Consider the following 21,695-nt stretch of genomic DNA (forward strand, 5'->3'; position numbering starts at 1 on the left):
GTGTGAAGTCTAATTCCAAATAATCTCTTAATGAAGCTTAGCCTACAACTAGAGTTTCTAGCTTGATGGAGACTGGAGGTGGAATCAAATGAAAGGTTTCGAGAAATGTAAATTGGTCAATAAATACATCTGGCTTTCATTTAGAATGAGGTTGGGTACTAAAATTGATAAAGTCTAAAGGATTAAGTCAAAAGAAAAGCTTTGGAATTATTAGTCAAACTCCACCTAGAAGTTGTATCTTAAACCTAGAAAGACTTGCTTGGACTAGTATCTACTTCATAGAAGCCTCCATGTTGACCATTATTTGAAGTACTTAGAGATCCCCTAATGCAAATGTTTGTTTCATCGCAATAATGAAACCTTGAAGCATATTTTCTAGTACTTAAGTGGGCCTAGTTTGTTGAGGAATAGCTTTATAATAGTTGTCACCAATTCCTCTCTTCAAGTATCACCTTTAAATATGCTCCTTTAGGAGATTCTCCCATCAATAGCAAATTTTAAACAAAATGGTAATGGATTAAAAAATTTATTTGTATATCACCTTTGGTAAATAAGGAATGAGTATGTTTTCACAAATGCATAGCATAAATTTGTTGGGTAAGATTTCTCTCTAAAATGCGTCCATCCATATTTACATATTTAGGTGCAGACATGGAAGGTGGAAATAGAGATGTGCATCTACGAGAGTTGATGGATTATTTAACGAGTGCATTGTTGGCTTGTTGGGGCCTGACCCAGGTTCAGAGGTGATTTAGCCAAACAAATCCCGGTACTACTGGCCCTTTCGGCAATAGTCCGCGGAGCGCGGGTTGAGGTCTCACCCAAAGTAGTATGGGAGGGTGCTAGAACCAGGTTTCCACACCCTAGAGATGTTCGATGGGTTCAAGTCGTCCACGGTTCGACCCTACACACACGTCGCTACGCGCACTTACCCGTACCTTGCAGCTTGAGATGTTGCCTTCACGCAGCCCTACTCGGGGTCCGAACAGTGTTATTACCCAAGTCCTTACTAGTAATCCAATATTAGTTTATTAACTTAGCTTATCTGTATGCTTTCAGTTATACTTAACAATATTCACAATTCATACAAGTGCGCGCAGTAAAGAAACAGTATATTCGCAGATGATATCAAACATGTAATAACTCAGAACAGATACATAGAATTAGTAACACAACCTTTCTTTATTAATCTCTTCTCTGGTTACAGACTCAACTCTACCCTACGCACTCAGCTGCAGGGGTCCGCGCACTCAGCGGCGGACTCTATTAGGCCTCTACGCACTCAACTGCAGAGCTTTTTCCTACTCTATGACCCAAGACACACTTCTCACTTTTACTTAATCTCTAATACCCTTCATGCCTATTCTTTATTCGATGTTTTTACAACTTAGAGCCTCGCTCTATTTATACAATCCCATGGTCTACGGACCATGGGTAGGCCAACATTACATTCAAAACTAGGGCAGACAGCCCTATGACTCTATCATACATTTCGCGCCCGCAATTCGCGGAGCTTTACAACAATATCAACTCAAAACTTGGGCTTTGAGCCCAAAAACATGTCGTGGGGGGATTCCATGGCCAACAGGCCCCCAACACAAACATCGTGACTCGCCCTCGAGTCACTCTGTCGGCGTGGCAATCTTGGTGCGGAGTCCCTCCAACTGTTCTCGAATGGTACTGATGTCTGTAGTGCACTGAATTGTTGCTAGTTGAACTTGTTGCATCCGTTCTTCTGAGACCTCTGTGGTCAGCGCGCTTTCTTGCATCTGCATGTGCATCCCCTGTATGTGCGCAAGCTTCCCTTCGATATTTGTCGTGATCGTGAAGGCCTCATCAATCCATGGCTGAACGCGTGCTTTGAGAACTGCTTCCTTATGGCGCGCCGCGTCCACCTGCTCCTTTAATGCCTTAGCTTGTTGCATCCTCACAAGCCGCTGAGTGAGGACTACTGTCTGCACAGTTCCTCTGACACTATTGTACTGTTGTTGGAGTCCACGTGCCTCTGTCTCCAGTTGCTGCATGTTGGGGTCCTCCTGCAAAGTCGTGAGGACCTCAAGTGCCTATTCTAACATGCTGGTACAGTCACGCATTGCACCTCCAATTTCTTCCAACCCTGCTGCAATAGCGCCAGCGCGTTGTTCTCTGATTTATGAGGGAGTGGAAGGTTGCGCCTTCAACCGCAGCTTGGCGATCTAGAGAATCAGCTCCATCTGCACTTTTGTCGTCTCTTCCCTGGCCTCGCAGACTCTGGTTGCCAAACTGTGGATCCGCACTTCTACCGGTAGATCTACTGCGATGGCCAAGTCCAGGACGCGTCGGCAAGCGTCATCTACCGTCTGCACCAAATGTTAATTTTGCGACACCAATTTGTCGCGCTGCAAGTTAAGTTGTTCTTTGTTTATCTTCTACTGGCTAAAAACTTGGATCACGCGGCTCTCCTTGGCCCGCAGCTCTACCGTTATCCCATCCTGTAGAAGATACATCGTTTCCCAAGGAAGGGCAGCCAAATTAAGGCCAAGGCCTTTCATCATGCTAATCGACAATTGATCCATCGCATTTGACGACATTAGAGCTCCCTCCGGCAACACTATTGTGTTTTCCATCCTTGCGTGCAACATCTGCTCTGTTACTAAAGTTCCTGCTGTGACGTGGGTTGACAAGGTCCCTTCCTGAGGGGGGCACACCTGTAACTCTTGTAGCTGCGCTCTAAGGGCCCCCAACACAATCTGATGCTCCTGCATAAACTCCTGAAGTGCTTCATTGGTGACATCGCGGACCGTCTCGCCAATGTCATGGAGATCACCTTTGGTTAAGGTGATCGGGTCAATGGCCAACTTCGAGGCCTTGACCTTCTTCCTTGGTCCCGCTCTCTCTGTGATGTGTGGGCACTTTAACTATGTGGACGCGGTCCTTGGGTCCGCGCTCCCTTCTGTTGTTTCTGTTTCCTCTGCCTCCTGCCCTTGCAAGGACATTGCTTGGCCCTCGTCTGCCTGTGCTGTTGCTGCCTCTGTTGCTGCTGCTTCTGTGGCCTTCTTCTACTCCACGACTTTCTGTGCCGCTTCTCGTGCTGCCCTTACCTCACTTGCTGCTTTTTCCTTCCACCTTTTCTCTACCAATTGAGTGGCACGCGGCTTGGCATCATCCTTTTTCTTTTGTGCTGCCACCTTCTCCAGTTTTGCGAGATCTGGGGCATGCCATTCGGGAGGCCATGTTTCCAAGACAGTAAAAATTACGTCGTCAGTGGCTACAAATGGTAGCTTCGTCCACTATTTCATCGAATCCTTTCGTGCCCTGATATAAATGTTGTGCATATTAGCTTTGAAGTCTGCAAAACTCTGTAAACTATTGTACACCGTGGGTGACAAGTGTGGCTTCTGGCTGATCCACATCCGGATGTTCATGTCCATGAGCACCCCAAAGATTTTGGTGTCGCAGATCCATTTCGCGTCCTTGGTGGTCCATAGTGAAGCATACTTCGCGGCCTTTGGTAATTCTCTGTCAATGCTGGGGAATTGACTGTCCTCCGGCTGTTCTCCCACTACGAGCAATATGAATAATAGCAACCACTAATAGTGGAAGGTCTTACCCTGCTCCTGGGCTTCACGATAGTTCGTAAAAAATTCTTCGCAGAGGAATTCGAACCAGTTGAACTGGACCCCCTCCGCACACTGCTCGACCAGTGCGATCACCGGCGCCTGTATCTCATCAGCGTGACACTTTCTCATGACTTTGCCAGCCAGTATTTGGGTTGCTACGCGGACCCCTTTGTCCTTGATGTTGGAGATAGCGTAGCCCCTTTTCTTCTTCTCCAGCTTATATTTTGTCTTCATGGCTTCTGCAAGGGTCAAATCGCTACATTTTCCCTCCGCTATGGTCGCGGGGTCCTTTCCTTCGCAGGGGAGCCAAGAGATGCGGTGAATTAGATCGGCCGTGATGGGGATAAGCTCATCCAGCCACAGGTACCCATCATGCACCAGGCAGAGCAGCTAGCTGATGACGAAAATGGTGAATGTTGTGTGATGGAAATGTGGTACCCAAAGTAAGTTCAGTAATCTGGCCTTTTCCACACCGTGTAGCCACTGTCGCGGCTCGAGCGTTGTCACCACCCCCTGCAGTGTTATGCTTCATCAGATTCACGGTCTCCAGATGAGGGAACTTCTCGCGGTCAGTGAGGTCCCAGTCATCGAACTTCATGGTTGGCACGCAGCCCAGGTGCGTGCCTTTAACCACAATGTCGTCTGGGAGGAGCGGGGTCTGGAGCGGACTCTTGGTTTCATCAAGATTCTTTGGTGCTTTAGTCTTCCCTTTCCGTGGAGGGACATATGTGGGCAGTTTTGTTGCAAAGCGTAATGGTTGGATATCCTCCTCCATGTCTTCTTATTCTTCTTCTGCGGCGATGGTCAGGGCCTGCAGATCTTCTTCTTCCTCATCTGTGTCGATTGTGACAGCTTTCCCTTTGTCAGCCATGGATAGTTTGTTGTGCCACGGATTCCTCGGGGACACGCGTATGGGGGCCATTCCTTGTTTATCTTTCTTGGGCCTCGACGTTCGCGGTGATTTGGGGATTTCTGTCACAACCCTGGCGCCTTCTGGAACATCCTCTACCATTGGGGTTTGCGCGGCCTCACCGGCCGTTACCTCTTCAATCCCTAAACCATCCTTAGTGGTTGTCATCGTAGTTAGGTTATATTCTATCACTTGCGAACTTAGGGGCTAAATTATCGCTCGACTCTCAATGCTTAGTGCTCTGCTCAAGCACTCAATTCTCAAATGACCAAGTGTTGTTCGCTGGCCAACCCTTTGTGTTTTATAGCACCTTTTGAATTCAAATTCGATCGTTCCCCCAATTTCGAGCCATTAATGCTTTCTTGGCGGTAGATTTTCCCAAATCTTGCCCATAAATCGCGTCTTAAATGCTCGTCACCCGCTCCATTTGGCCTCAAATCACACATCCCATCATGAATAGTGACCTCAACGGTCACTTCCCAACCAACCTGTGCAGCAGCGCAACCCTCCATGTGCAATCGCAAACCTTGTGACATTCTGATTCTACGCGCATCTCCAATATCGCGCAGCTCCCAAGCATAATATTTTACAGTCCCACACTCCCTTTCAGCTACCTGGAGCGCTAAGATTGTTCTTCCTACGACTAGTCAGGTGGTCACACCATGTGCAGGGCACCATCCTGTCCTCCACCATGGTTCGCAGAGAATCCCCATCTCCCATTGTGGTGATCGGCACTGCACACTTTACTACTTGCAACATGCCACCCTGGACACTATGTTTGGCGATATGCGGTCCAAGCCAAGGCAACAGACTAACCAGTTCACGACGATAGTTCTCCAACTTGTTAATATGATCGTACACACCTTGCCTTACCATCCTTGGTTTTTCGACAAGAAATGCTTCCTTTATTTCGTTTTCCAGCTTCTTGACTTGCGCATCCATCAAAGCGCTTTTCTCCCTTAGCAGTACCCAGTCTTTTTCAAGTTCGCGAAGTCAAAGGTTTCCCTGTGGGATTTCTTCCTCAAGTCTTGGGTGTTTTGTTTCTCACGGCTGTGTGATACCTTCGTTTCGGGCTTCGTGGACCATCGTATCTACGGATGCTGCTATGCGCGGACTAGACTTTGCATGCTCCATAGGGATCACAGCCCTTGCTTCATACTTCTACTTCAAGAGTGCTTGTGTGGTCAGGGTTTTGCACATGGTCCTATAAGCCCATAGAATCGCTGGTACATGCAGGTCCCAGTCAGTGCATCTCACATGGTGGACCGTGTTCAACACTTCACACACCTTGTCAAAGGCTTCTACGTGGATCATTATTTTTGCGCTTGGTCTTGCCCAACTTCATTGTTCGCGCCCTTGTCTTGCCCGCTCCTGCTTGTTGTTCATGTTTCCCATCGTGAGGACGGTGTGTGTTCGTGCAGGTTGTGTACCATACGCTTATACCCATCTGGAAAGGTGGGCGCGTAGGCTGTTTCGTCCATCGTACCGGGCTTCCATCTGTAGCTAAGGCTTTCCAAACCATATAAGCATCACCGTTCTACATTCGCGCCAATTCTCAAAACTTCTTTGATGCGTACCCCACCATCTTGCAGGCGTAGCACGCAGTGCCCATTTCAGAGCGTCAAAACGCTGTTGTTCTGGCACTTCTCTTTCAAATTTGTTCAGGAATTCATCCACCGCTGTCAACCTGTCATACATAGGCAAATCCCTTACCTCTGTTGTCACGCAGTGCAGTGATCTTACCATCATGTTGCAATTGAGCGTAGTTACCTCGTGTAACCGGTTTTGCCATTGTTTTGTTTCCTCATCCGAATCTGATGTGCAAGAGCTTTCGCACTCCCATGAAATCCTTCCATCTGCTGTAGGATTTACCCAATCCTGTTCCTGAGCGATTATCTTGTAGATACAGTCTAGCTTGTCGTCGCGCACTGGCTCTGTGTAGCGCGATCATTCCATAGGGTCTAAAGATACCACTACGCGCATTGATTTTTTCTTAAAAATCGTTTTGCGCTTCTTCAAGTTTATCACTCTGTTCATGTCAGTGGCCCAATCAATTCCCAGTAGCACGGGATAGGGATTGTTGTCATCGATAATCTCTATTACTTCGAAATCTGCAAGTGTGCTCACACCTTTGATATCTACCATTATTCCCTGCAATCTTCCCATCGGTAAGATCTTCTGTTGGTTCACCATTCGCAATTGAATAGGGGACCATTGCAACGTGGGCCCACCCATGCGCTCCCATGTCTACTTTGGTAGTACATTCGTGTCCGATCCTAAATCCAGAATCACTTGATCCATTTCATATTCTCCGATTTGCGCAGTCAATCTCATTTCCCTTCTTATTCGCGATGTGTGCTTTCCGAGATTATGGACTACGCGCGGTTCCCCTGGCCCAACACATCTAGTGATGAGTTCTTGCAATCCTTTCACTGCTTTGTTGTCGCGCAATAGTTTCATGGATGTCTCTAGAAAGGTAGTGAGCATTGAAGGATCCATCTTCAGTTCTAGTTGATCCTTGCTACCTAAAGTGGAGGCCTCCGTGAATCTCTTCTTAGCTTCCATGAATGTCTCCTTCGCGCGCTTCAAATCGAACTCTGATTCCTATGTAGGAGCCTTGCGAACCTAAGAACTTTCTTCTGGTTACTTGCCCTTATCATCTCCTATTGTGATACCGCTTCGGAGTATGATGTTTACATTTGGGTCCTCTTCACGTGGCTCAGACCTCATCATTTGCAAATTCTGAGTCGGGGGAGGCTAGAGTATCCCTTTATTGCGCAGCTTCGCTATCAGTGTAGGGCAGTCCTCCGTCTCATGATCAAACTAAGTAAATTATAAACATGATGCTCTCATCGTATTTGTACAATCGCGGGCATAATGCCCTGGCCCTCCGCAATTGTAACAAATCAGCTATCTGCGACCCCTTCTTGGTCCCATTCCACCTCGACCTCATCCGCACCCCTGAAATCTAGTGCGTGTCATCCCTGCATTTTGATCGAGGGTTCGTGTGTTGGTCTGCACTTTGTTGGTAGGAGTTTGATCCATCATCAGTTCATAACTTTTGCAGGTGCGCTCATCGTGGCCTACCAACCTGCAGAAATTACAGAAGAATTGTTGGGATGTCTGCGTATACTTCTGTAATAGATGACAATTATCCGTAGCATGTTTTCCTCCTATCTAACAAATTGCGCACCATAATGCAGGCACCGCGCTCAGTCCTGCTTGTGCCTCTGGTCTTAATGGAATCGGCCCTCCTCCCACCAAGTAGTTCGCAAAAACTGGACAATGGTCCTTGTCATGCCCCTGGCCTTTGCATTTTATGCACCATACTTCCTCGTGCGCCTTTGGCCGAGTTGTCTTGTCCTGTTTCAAACTCTAGATTTCCAAACATAACTTTTTCAGTTGCGTGTGGATTTGTTGGAATCCCAAGCCATGATCTTGTATTGGGGTCTCGTGCAGTCTCATTGCAATCTCCAAAGCTTTGGCCTGGGTGGATAACTTCTGCTGTGACAGCGCCATCCTTAAATGCGGTGTTAGTGATGCTACAAACCATGCGCGGTGTTGTCAATCCGTCAAGGTCATGTTTGCTTCGCAAATCATACTCTGTGGTCTTTGATCCAGATCCCATGGGGTCTCGCCTAGAAGCATCACAATTTCCTTAAACCCGATAATCGATTGTGTCTTTGATTTTGGCCTGCTAAATTCCCTGTTCAGCGCAGCCTGGATATCTACGATCCCTGCGTTTGGATGGTCATTAGAATGCTTAATGTACCATGTTAGTGCGCGATCCTGCAACACGCTTACTAGCATTGCCTTCTTTATATTGTCATCTACGACTCCTTGTGCTTCCCATACAACTTTTACCACGAACCAAAATTGGTTCGGATCTTCGTTCCCTACTCCTCTGAATACCGGCAATTTTATCGTGCTCGCCATATTGAACCGTGGTGGTGGCGAAGGTGGTGTGGACGGAGATGGAGGTGAAGATGGTGAGACCGTTGGTGGTGTAGGTGGAGGTGGTATGTGCGGAATTCGCTGCCTTATCAGACTGATTGCACTTCTTGGTGAAACTTTCGTGAGCTCTTCCTCACTTTCTCGTCGAGGCGAAATCAAGGGGCTATTTTCTATTTCTGTGCTACCTTCGTTTCTATAGATCCTCCCACTTCGCGTAGCCCCAAACATCAATTTATTCGCATAACCTGCTTTTCACACAATAGCATTTTAATCCAAGTGTTCAAAGATTTAATGTACTTACCTCGCGGTCCTTTGAGGAAGCGTCGTTCTGCCTCACTGTAGCTGACTGAAGTATCTACCGCGAATTCGGTGATAAATCCTCCTATAATTCGATCGAGCCAATGGTCCACAGCGCGTGCAATCTTATCTTCCGATGCTTCTAGTCTGCGCACCAATTCTGGAGTCCACACAATCAGTTTGTTGAGCCTACACCTTCCTTGACTGTCTGCTAGCTTCACAATCCACTCATACAACTCAGAGGGGAAGGATGCAAAGAAAATTTCGTGGATTTCCGTATATAAGTAGCACTCTAACCACTGTTCCTTTGATACTCATGGATTCTTGTTTTCCTGCACCGCGAACTCGTGAATATTTCTGTCCAACCACCCTTCAATTTCTTTCTTCGTCGGATTCTAGTGACACGACATTAGACATCCCTTATGCAGATCCTGGTCCCAGCAACGGAACCATTTGTTGGCTTGTTGGGGCCTGACCCAGGTTCAGAGGTGATTTAGCCAAACAAATCCCGGTACTACTGGCCCTTTCGGCAACAGTCCGCAGAGCGCAGACTGAGGTCTCACCTGAAGTAGTATGGGAGGGTGCTAGAACCAGGTTTCCGCACCCTAGAGATGTCTGATGGGTTTAAGTGGTCTGCGGTTCAACCCTGCGTGCACGTCGCTATGCGCACTTACCTGTACCTTGCAGCCTAAGATGTTGCCTTCGCACAGCCCTAGTCGGGGTCCGAACAATGTTATTACCCAAGTCCTTACTATTAATCCAATATTAGTTGATTAACTTAGCTTATTTGTATGCTTTCAGTTATACTTAACAATATTCACAATTCATACAAGTGTGCGCAGTAAAGAAACAGTATATTCGCAAATGATATCAAACATGTAATAACTCAGAACAGATACACAGAATTGGTAACACAACCTTTCTTTATTAGTGTCTTCTTCGGTTACAAACTCAACTCTACCCTGCGCACTCAGCTGCAGGGGTCCACGCACTCAGCTGCGGACTCTACTAGGCCTCTGCGCACTCAGCTGCAGAGCCTTTTCCTACTCTATGACCCAAGACACACTTCACACTTTTACTTAATCTCTAAGACCCTTCATGCCTATTCTCTATTCGATGTTTTTACAACTTAGAGCCTCACTCTATTTATAGGCCGACATTACATTCAAAACTAGGGTGGACAACCCTATGACTCTAACATACATTTCGTGCCCGCAATTCGCGAAGCTTTACAACAATATCAACTCAAAACTTGGGCTTTGAGCCCCAAAACATGTCGTGGGGGGATTCCATGCCCAACATGCATTGTGTACCATAATCAGAGTACCTCCTGAAGAGAACTCACCCACTCACTCTAAGCACTTTAGAGGTCCATTTGATTAGCAATCTAAAAACAAGGTAGCTCAAGTAATAAAAGAGAGTAAACAAAAAAGGTGGAGGAATTGGTCCCTTTCTAATCCCCCACCACCAGGGTTTCAATGAGGGAGCAATACCATACCACGTGTTCATATTGGGGGATATATATTGAGGAAAAAATGACATAATATATTGAACATATAATAGAGGGCAAAGGATTTTTATATCGGCAGGTATAAAAGATGGCGCTCAAAGCTAATGATAAAATATAAAGGGGTATCAAAAATGTTATTGAAAAATTGGATACCTACAATATCTAGTGAAAGTAGGGGCTTTTAAATTGGGAATGTGTCACGAGTTTGTATTGGTAGAGGGTTAAATAATGTGATTTTTAGAGGTATTTTCCAATATATAGTCAAATTAAGAATATTATTTACTATGCAATGAACACACGTGCTATGCTAGAAGATCATTGAATAAAGCCCCTATATACCCCACAAATATCCAAATTCAACAACTTTTTTATTATCCTTCTATCCATGTTAAAACCATAACATATTAATAAATCTATGAAAAAAACAATAAATAAAAACCCATTTTGGGCTATGATGAACCTTAAAATAATATATATGGTTTTCATATTGAAGTAAAAATCCCTCTCCCCACAATTGGCTTAGTTCTAATTACATGTTGATATGCTTGTTTACTCTAGCTAATTACCTTAGTAGTACTCACTGCTTCCTACCTCATACATTATGCATTATTATGACTCTTTAATTTTTATCCTTGTTATAGTTTTTTAAAAGCTAGGTAGTAACCTTAATTCGTGGTGCATGTTTTCACAACACCTTTTTGTATACCATGCATGTGTGACTTCCATTTAATATATAATAGAATTTTGAAAAATCACAATATATAAAACTAAAAATGGGCATTCATGAAAATAAGAAAAATGCACGTGTGACTTACATTTAGAATTTTAAAAAATCACAATATATAAAAACTAAAAATGGGCATTCATGAAAATAAGAAAAATGCAAATGTGATTGTGCACATTGGAAGATTTATGGGATTTGAGTTCACATGAATTTAACATTTTTTTTTGGGATGGAATTCTAATACTAGTTTGGGTATTTGTTATTTTTATTGATTTTTTGTTAATTAATATTATGGTTCAATTGTAATTAAATTATATATATATATATTTGTCATTTATGAGAGCTTAATTGTAACAATATTAAAGTGAAAATAATTTTGTTAATTTGGTTATTAATCAATTCTAAATAATGGTGGCAATTGTGTCCAAATGTGTCCAAACAAATGAATCATGATATAAAAAAATGTTTGGTAGATGAAGAATCATCATCTTTTGTATCTTTTTATTTAGTGTTAGCTTATTTTAATTCTTGTGCTTTACCAAATCTCATATTCAATTATTTTAATTTAACATTATGAATTAATGTAATACAATTGTTTAGAGGAGAAAACCTAATTCATTTGAATTTATTTCACATAAACTTTGTAAATTCACAAGATAATGCAATAAGTTATTCATATATGTGTGTGTATTTCACAAGGAAAACGATTACTTCCTCTCATTCACGGGATTGTATGTAAATTGGATTCTACAAAAACTCAAGGCTTTGTTAACAATCTCATGATATCATGATATCCAACAAAACGTTTACAAAGAGCATCATATCACAACATAAGAGTTGAAATTGAGTGGGGATATAAATGATTTCCCTTATAAGTACTCGAGCTAGACCCACTTGACAAACAGACTAATCAACCGATAAGATTAATCATAAACATATCATTAACTCAAATGTTTACATACATATCTTATGTCCTTTGCAACATTAGATCACATTGTGCACAAAAATATTAACATGGATTCATGTTGATGAAAGTGGCACAAACATTGAGAAAGACGGAGAAATGGTTGCGAGCTATGAAACCTTAGTCGTCGACTAGGATGCATCCTTCATGCTACAACATTGTGTTAAGGGTCTAGATGGTAGACCAGATTTGGGTTAAAACCCTTTATGGCTTTACAATACCAGCTTGGACATTTGATAGTTTGTTGAGGTCTCTCATTTCGGCTTTCTTCTGAGGGATGTTGCCACTTAGGATGACCAATAGAATGCCAACAACCTAGATGTTAGTAGAAACTTGAAAGGACATCAGATCTATCATTTAAGTGATGACAAGTCACTAGAGTCATATGTCATAGCTTTGGCAAGCCCCAACTCAAGCAGAGCGACAAGCTATGGAATGCATGTGTCACTTCTTGCTCATGGGAAGTTTGGATTTCTCGATCTTGGTAAAGGAGTGGGAGGCCTCTCGTTAGACTTAAACCAAACTTATATCTCAAGGCCCCTCATTCTATCAAGCTCTTTTTACTCCCAATATGAGTTTACTAATCCAAATCTAAAAAGAAAAAATGATTTTTGTGAAACCAATCTCAAGTGGTTCCATTTATCTGCAGGTCAAAGCCTAAGACCTTATCTCCTCACTTGTAGCAAGGATACAAGATAGGGTGAGAATTCCACATGGTTGTATTCAACTTCTACATGGAGGTTGGCAACTTCAAGATCAGTAATCCCTCAGTGAGTATGGCATAGCCAAGGATGCCTTAATTTACATTGTAGCAATAGTATGAGAAGGATCTAGAGGTGGGGGTGCATCCTCCTCAGGCCAACCCAAATCCTTCAAGTATGTCCCAAAACCATGACCTTCATTGCCAAACCCTAAATATCTCCCTTGACTTATATTTGTGGTGGAACAGGCAACAAAAACCCCTCCTCTTGAATTGGATAATGTTATTTGTAGATTCATATTTGCAGAGTATAAATAAGAAATTATTATTTGTCGTTTCAATGTTTTTTGGCCTACATCATTTGCTCTTTAGGAGTGGGTACACCAGAATTGGTCCCGAAATATTGTGCTTCACTTTTTCTCAAAAGGATTCTTTGTTGTGTTCTTTCATAAATTAGAAGACTGGTAAAAGGTTTTTGATTGGGGACCCTAGTTTTGGGGTCGATCTGGCCTCTCCTTTCAATCTTGGTTTCCATATTTTAATCCTCTCTCTATGTCGGCTCTGGCAACTCCAGTATGGGTAAAACTCCCCAATTTGCCCATCCATCTGACACACTCATATCTTAGAAGATGTGGGAAACCTACTAGGTCACTTCATCAAAATTGACTCAAATACAATTACAAAAGGAATCATCACATTTGTTCACATATGTGTTGAAGTGGACCTCAATGAAGGATTGTCGGAGAAAATCCTCCTTAAATGGAGAGGTATGGTTTATTCACAACGAGTGGATTGTGAAAATACAACTTTCCGCTGCTGGACTTGTCAGCATCCTAGTCACCTACAAAATGATAGCCCTTATTCATGAGGTTCATATTCACAATCGGATGCTAATAAGAGGAACCATGAATGGCAATATCCCAAAGTAACCAAAGGATCCAAGACATTGCAATTCATGGGTAGGACAACTCGTCGCACTAGAAGTTACCTACTACCAGATTTGCACCTTCAAACTAAGCTTTGAAGTGGACCTCAATGAAGGTTTGTCGGACAAAATCCTCCTTAAATGGAGAGGTATGGTTTATTCACAATTGGTGGATTGTGAAAATACAACTTTTCGCTGCAGGACTTATCAGCAACCTGGTCACCTACAAAATGATAGCCCTTATTCATGAGGTTCATATTCACAATCGGATGCTAAAAATAGGAACCGTGGATGGAAATATCCCAAAGTAACCAAAGGATCCAAGACATTGCAATTCATGGGTAGGACAACTCATCACACTAGAAGTTACCTACTACCAGATTTGCATCTTCAAACTAAGCTCATCCCATATTGAGCCATCTCAACCCTCAATAGAGGAAGCTCATCCTTTGATCAATATGGAAAGAGACTCAACCAAAATTTTGGCAAACATCAATGAGTGGGCACAAACATACCCATGAATTAGATCATTTAAATAATGACAACGAATCAGCAAATATGTCAGAGCATTCGACAATGGAAATGTCTCAAGGAAATGCCCTTATTGTCTCATCTACATCAATGCCTGATAACCCTCGAAATGGATAAACATTCTAAAGAGAAAAGGAAAGAAGGAAAAGCCCATGAACAACCTTGGGACCTAAACCCAGGAAGGAAGAAAATGTATGATTGTGTGGGGTGTTTATGGAAAGAATGATATAATTTGATGTTCAAAGGTAATACAAATTGAATTTACGCAAAAAAAATGGCACAAACATTGATCCATAGTTTTAAAAACAAATTAAATCAATTTGATGACATTCAAACTATAAAACTTAATAGATAATTAGTATTCTTGACCTTTATTCTTACAAGCGTTGCAACAAGAGATCCACCTAAAAGTGGTTCTCCTAAAATATGTGTATCACTCTATAAACAAACACAAAAAAACATTAAATGTTAACAATCATAGTCACTTTGACTAACTACCATGTAGATCCACTAGTTTATATGACACACTAAATCATTTACATGTTCGAGAAGCTACTGTAAAGCTCTATGAATTTATGGTAATTGAATAATTAAAAGACAAAAGTGATGATGAGGTGGATAAAATCTTGTGTTACTTGGTACCTACCTTTTGTTTGGTTATTTTAATACCCATCTATTATCATTTTCAATCAAGTGAATGTATTGTTAACATGCCATTTTCATCCTCTTTCTTGCAAACATAGTTTCTTTATTTTGCAGAATGCATCCTAAATGACAGCATTGTATTACCTTAAGAATCTCACCTATAAAGCTCAAAATGCAGATAAAAATACATATTATAGAATTAAAACTGAAGTCAAATAGTGCAATGTATTTATTATGGCTTGCACATTTACCCCTTTATTATGTGCATTATTGCATGCTTAATCCTCTGAGAAGTGGACGTTTAATGTTCAAGAGTGAAATAAAAAAATTATGTGATTCATTTATGATTCAATCGGCCCATGATGGGTCTTGGTTGGAAGACATTGATTACAAATGAGTCAATCCATAAATTTGGTGAGTCCTTGACTTCCCTTGAGTTTTTGCATTCACGTGGGAAAATACTTTTTTTTTTTTTTTTCCATGTGGTCCACAATCCTTGAATATTAGTGACTGCTACATCCATGAAATAATTCTACCAAGCATATATACTTAGAATGATCACTTCTTGTCGGCTCAACCATGGAGCTTGACCCTGAGAGTGTCGAGAGAATTAAACCAGTGACCTCCAAATAACAAAGGTGCTTTAATGATGATGTAACACCCTCCTCGCACATCTACCCAAGCAACCAGCTAGCCAGGGTAAACATGCGATGAGAGGCCACTATTATTTGATTCGACCTCCTAAGTCACATTAAGGAAGTGGAACCAATGGAAACACACCATACAGACATCAAACATCATCAACAGAACCCTCAGAAGATAAGCTAGCCACTCAGGCAACCTGTCTCTGGGTCCCACGGTTGTTTTAGGTCTCTTAGGCCATAGTCTCTCTCATGCTATGAGCAAGGGAGCAACCAACAACCTAAAGTCGCTCTCACATGGCTGTCTGTCGGTGACTGTGGACCAAAATTTCCAGTGTTGTGCCAACAACCCCGGGATTTAAGCCACTTTTTGAGGCTTAGAGCCCATAATTGATCCATCTCTTCAAATCAGTAAGATAACATGGAAATGACAATACTAAAGAAAATACTTGTTCAAGACCTTGACTGGACCCCTACTAGCCATGACAGGCATTTCGTCAAACATATTGCAAATGTGTAATCTACAGGTGTAATTCATAGTTCTGAGCATAGGGGTCTCATACTTAGTTGAAAATTGTTAAGAACCATTGATGCCTCAACACATCAACTGCCATTCCATCCATTAGGTCATAGATACATTGATCATTCAATTATAAGTAAAAATATGATGAGAGCCACACATGGTTGTTGTCATAAAACACATACATAACCAGCATAATAGCAACAAAAAATACTCATGAAAGTACAACCACATGGACCAAATATAATTCATCAAAATAATCATATAAATACAAGGAGAAATAACCTTTCACTAATGATGCAAAATCCAAACCCAGGATGGGACTTCCACGTTCCACCAGACCGTAGAATGGCTGAGCCAAATCTCTCTTTAGTCATTCACACTTGTGCCATATTCCAAGCATGAATGTGAGATCTCATAAAACACATCAATTAAAACTCATCTAGGGCTTCCAGAGGCCATCCACCTCAACCCATCAAACAATGATTCCACCTCGCAGTCGGACATCACCAAACCATCATCATATCAGTCTTTATCCCAACCAATTAGGGCTCAAGATCGTTTGTCCAACCAAGGCTCCAGGACTAGTAACTCAACCCACAACTTTTACCGAGCTCTAGAGCATTTTTCCAACCAAGGCTCCAAGACTAGTAACTCAACCCACCAAGGGCTCTAGAGTATTTGTCCAACCAAGGTTCCAGGAATAGTAACTCAACCCAAGTTGATACAGGATTCTAGAGCATTTGTCCAACCAAGGCTCCAGGACTAGTAACTCAACCCAAGCTAAGGAACATGAGAACCAACCAAAAACAAATAATGAAAGTAACCCACAATCACCATGGCTATCCAAGAAATGGCAAGGCTAGGCAATATGTTGCCGATCTAGGCAATCCTCCATGTCAGTGATAGATCACAACCAAAAATCCACATGCATATGCCATGCATGCAAAAACTAGTGAAGAAATCATACATGCAACTCGATACCTGTAAGAAAATATGATGTAGTTGATGATGTCGATGCCTTCTTGCACTTTCCTACTTTTCCTTTGCCTTCTTGCTCCAAGAATCCAAGTATGCCACGCCCTCTAATAGTGCTCCAAGAAAACTCTTAGTATCCAAGAGTATGAGAGAGAGAGAGAATAATGAGAGAGAACTCCAACACTGAACTGACAAAAGGTTACCAATTGATCCTCATAAGCCTTTTTATAAATGAGGCCTCTATTTTCTTCATTTTACATTATTTTTCTTCATTTTCCTCCTCACATGCAACCTGTGACTTTTCACCTCCTTTTTCTCCTAATTTCCATTATTTTCATAAATAAATGTGCCAAAAATGCCATTTTGTCTTTCCAAAGCCTTAGCCATTTCCTTTGCCAACTTCCTTAGCCATTAAACAATCACAAGTGATCCCCATCACTAGGATTTTCCCAACATTCAGCTTGGAATAAGTTTCCGATCATCCGTGGTTATTGTTTTTGCCTTTTATTAACTTTTATTACATGGAATTTTCACCAGGGCTATTACAGAATTCTCCCCTTTGGGGGACACTGTCCTTGGTGTTCAATCATGTATATACCTCAACAACCTGCTGAAAGAAGACATATTTCTCATGGAGCTTTATAACACAGCTCGATGCGGTATTTACAATAAAGGACCTAGTCAAGACAAAACATCATGACACTAGGACAACATACCGCATAGTGGAGCTTTATAACACAACTTGTTACGATATTTACAATGAAGGTCCTGCTCAAGATGAAACATCATGACAACATGACAACATACCACATATTGGAGCTTTATAACATAGCTCATTACGGTATTTACAATGATCATACTGCTTAGTTCCAATCCACATGACATCATAACATCATGATAACATAACCACATGATATCATAGTAACATGACAACATAATCATAATAACGTGACATCCATACCACATAGTGGAGCTTTATAACACAGCTCGTTACAGTATTTACATCCAGTCACACATGTACATATAGTAACATCATAAAAATATATGTATACCAAAACATATGCCAAATCATATACCAAAACATATACCAAAACATATATCAAATCATATACTAAACACCATGTCTAAGCATATATCGAAACATCATATAGCATATACTAAACCATCATAAATCATATATCAACCACCATAAAGCATATATCAAACCACCATAAAGCAAATACCAAACCATCATAAGCAAATACTAAACCAACATAAGGCATATACCACACCACCATATCAAGTTGCTTTGCTGCAACCGATAAACAAGGAAGTATACATAGCCCGCATTTGATCTACCATCTCCCATGTAGCTTCATCGGGCCCAAAGTGCTTCCATTGCACTTTGTTGTATTGCTCGGTTCCAGAGCATGAGCACCTTTTTTTCTGTAATATACACCGAGGTTCCAGCTGGAATTATTCATCTGGTTCCACCTACAATACAGACCAGTCAATCACATGATCAACATCCTTAACATACTTCTTAAGCAAAGATACATGGAAAACATCACGGACTTTCATTATCGGAGGCAGTGCAAGTCGATAGGCTACTGGCCCAATCCTCTCAATGATGTTGAAGGGTCCATAAAACTGTGGTGTTAGCTTGGCACATGAGCTAATCCACAAGGATCTCTTCTTTGGTTTGATGCGCAAGTACACTTGTTCTTTAACCTGGAACTCCTTGAACAACTTGTTCCTATCTGCATAACTCTTTTGCCTATCATGTGTTGCCTTCAGATTCTTTTTGATCACCTGCATTTCTTGTTCCATGTCTGCTAACATATCTGGTCCAATCAATACCTTGCTAACTGGATCACTCTAACTGATAGGAGTGTTACAACTCTGCCCATACAATGCCTCAAAAGGACTCATCCTTAGCGACTCTTGATAACCGTTGTTGTATGCGAACTCTACCAAAGGGAGATACTCTTCCCACTTCCATTATTGATGCATCACATGCATCCTCAACATGTCCTCCAATATCCTGTTGACCCTCTCTCTCTGTCCATCCTTCTGCGGATGATAAGTTGTGCTGAAGGCCAACTCTGTGCCTAAGACTGCAAATAACTCCTTCCAAAACTTGGAAGTGAACTTCGCATCCATGTTTGACATAATATTCTTTGGAACACCATGTAGTCTAACCACATCTCTGATGAACACCTGTGCCACATCACTAACTGAGAATGTAGACTTCACTGGGGATGAAGTGTGCAACCTTTATTAACCTATCCACAATGACCATGATCAAATCATGTTGTCTCACTATCTTCGACAACCCTATGATGAAGTCCATGGAAATGACCTCCCATTTCCATCCTGGAATTGCGATTGGCTATAACAATCCACCTATATGTTTACATTTTGCTTTCACTCACTGACAGTCGAAACATCTAGCCACAAAATCTGCTACATCTCTCTTAAAGTTCAACCAATAGTAAGATCTCTTCACTGTTGTCAGTGTCTTCTGGTAACCTGGGTGACCTGAATATAGTTTTGCATGAAACTCCTTCAAGATCACCTTCTTGAGGTCACTGTCATTCGTCACATATATCCTGTCTCGGAACCTGACCAATCCATTTGTTACAAGACAATATTTCAAATCTTATGCACCTGCATCTGTACCTGTACCACTACCTGCACATGTACCTGCACATGTACCATCACCTGTACATGTACTACCACATGTACATGTACTTGTGCATGTACCTGTACTCTGCTGCAACTTGTGCACAGTCTCCATATATTTGACATCATGTTGTCCTGACCGTAAGATCTTGTCTTGTAAATCTTTCCCATAAGAGCTCATAGTTGCTAAGTGATTTACCTGCACCTGCCTGTTAAGAGCATCTACCACTCTATTCTCTTTACCTTTGATGTACCTAATTTCAAAGTCAAACTCATCGATCATGGCCAACCACCGAGCCTGCCTACCATTCAAATTTGGTTAGTCAAATAGATACCCCAAACCACTGTGATCACTCATCAATGTGAACCTCATGCCCAAAAGATCGTGTCTCCACATCTTCAATGCATGTATCATTGTTGCCAACTCGAGATCATGTGTGGGATAGTTCTTTTCGTGCTCATTTAGTTTTTGTGACTCATAGCATACTACCTATCCATCCTGCATAATGACTACACCAAGTCCTCTCTTGCACGCATCTGTGCACATAACAAACTCTCCATCTAGATCTACAACCTTTAATACTGATGCATGTGTCAACAATTGCTTGAGCTGCTCAAAACTAGGCTCACACTCCTCTGTCCATTAAAACTTCTTACCTTTTCTTTGCAATATGTGAGAAGTTCCTGATGAACCTCCTATAGTAGCCTACCAAACCCATGAAGGATATCACCTCATCCACATTTGTAGGAGCTACCCACTCCATGATGGCTCTTATATTTTCTGGATCTACTGCAATGCCCTCCTTAGAGACAACATGCCCCAAGTAGTGTAACTTAGTCTAAAAGAAACTGCACTAAGGCTTTAAGGGGGTGTTTTGATGAGCTTTCTCAGAGGTCTTGAAAATAAGACCAAAAGCTTGTTGAGATTAGCATACAACTGATGCTCTCTCAATAATTTCAACACTGCTGCTAAATGCTCGGCATGCTCTTTTTCATTTTTAGAATATACCAATATATCATCAATGAACACAATAACGAACTTATCCAAATATGGACACAATACATTATTCATCAAGAACATGAATGTAGTTGGAGAATTAGTTAAGCCAAATGGAACTACAACAAACTCATAATTCCCATACCTGGTCCTGAATGCAGTCTTGTAAATGTCTTCTTCCTTGATGCGTACCTAATGATATCTGGATCTCAAGTCAATCTTTGAGAACACTACTGCTCCCTTCAGCTGATCAAACAAGTCATCAATCCTCGAAAATAGATACCTATTCTTGATGGTCACTTTGTTCAACTACCTGTAGTCAATGCATAATCTGAGAGTACCATCTTTCTTCCTTACAAACAAGACTAGTGTGCCCCACAGTGATACACTTGTTCTAATGTATCATTTGTCCAACATTTCCTTCAGTTGTAACTTTAACTCAACCAACTCATGTGTGCTCATCCTATAAGGTGCTTTCGATGTTGGAGTTGCCCCTGACACCAACTCAATAGAAAAATATACTTCCCTGTGAGGTGGCAACTCTGTAATGTCCTCAGGAAATACATCCCTGAATTGCTATAAAACTGAGTACTTGTTCAACACATCTACATCCTCAACCTCCTTACCCTTATCACTAGAAATGTGCATTGTGAATAGCTTGCACCCTTTCCTGCGACTACGCTTTGCTTGCATAGTTGTCACCATCCTAACTGATGTGTCCTTCTTCTTACCTTGTAATACTCTTGGTTCTCCATTGTCATAAACATACTCAATAACTTTGTCATAATAGTCTACCTTGGTTCTACGAAGGTACAACCAATCCATGCCCAACAACATACTGTATGAACCCAATGATAATACATTTAAATGTGTTGCGGTAGCATACCATTTAAATCAAATGCACATGATCTTACCCAATGATGAACTCGCTTCTTCGTACTTGTAGCCAACTGCACTAACCAAGATTTTGCATGCAATTCCTTACTCAAACCACACTTATCCACCAAGTCAGGACTAACATAGCTATAATTAGATCCAGGTTCAATCAAAATAGAAATAACTTGATCACAAAGCTTACCATCCATCTCAATGGTAGATGTCTGATGTTCTGCTTGTCGGTTGTCCATTGCTGCATA

Source organism: Pinus tabuliformis, chromosome 6 (genome assembly GCF_031772625.1).
Source record: "Pinus tabuliformis cultivar Carrire ecotype Pingquan chromosome 6, CPIR1, whole genome shotgun sequence".
NCBI classification, from domain to species: Eukaryota; Viridiplantae; Streptophyta; class Pinopsida; order Pinales; family Pinaceae; genus Pinus; species Pinus tabuliformis.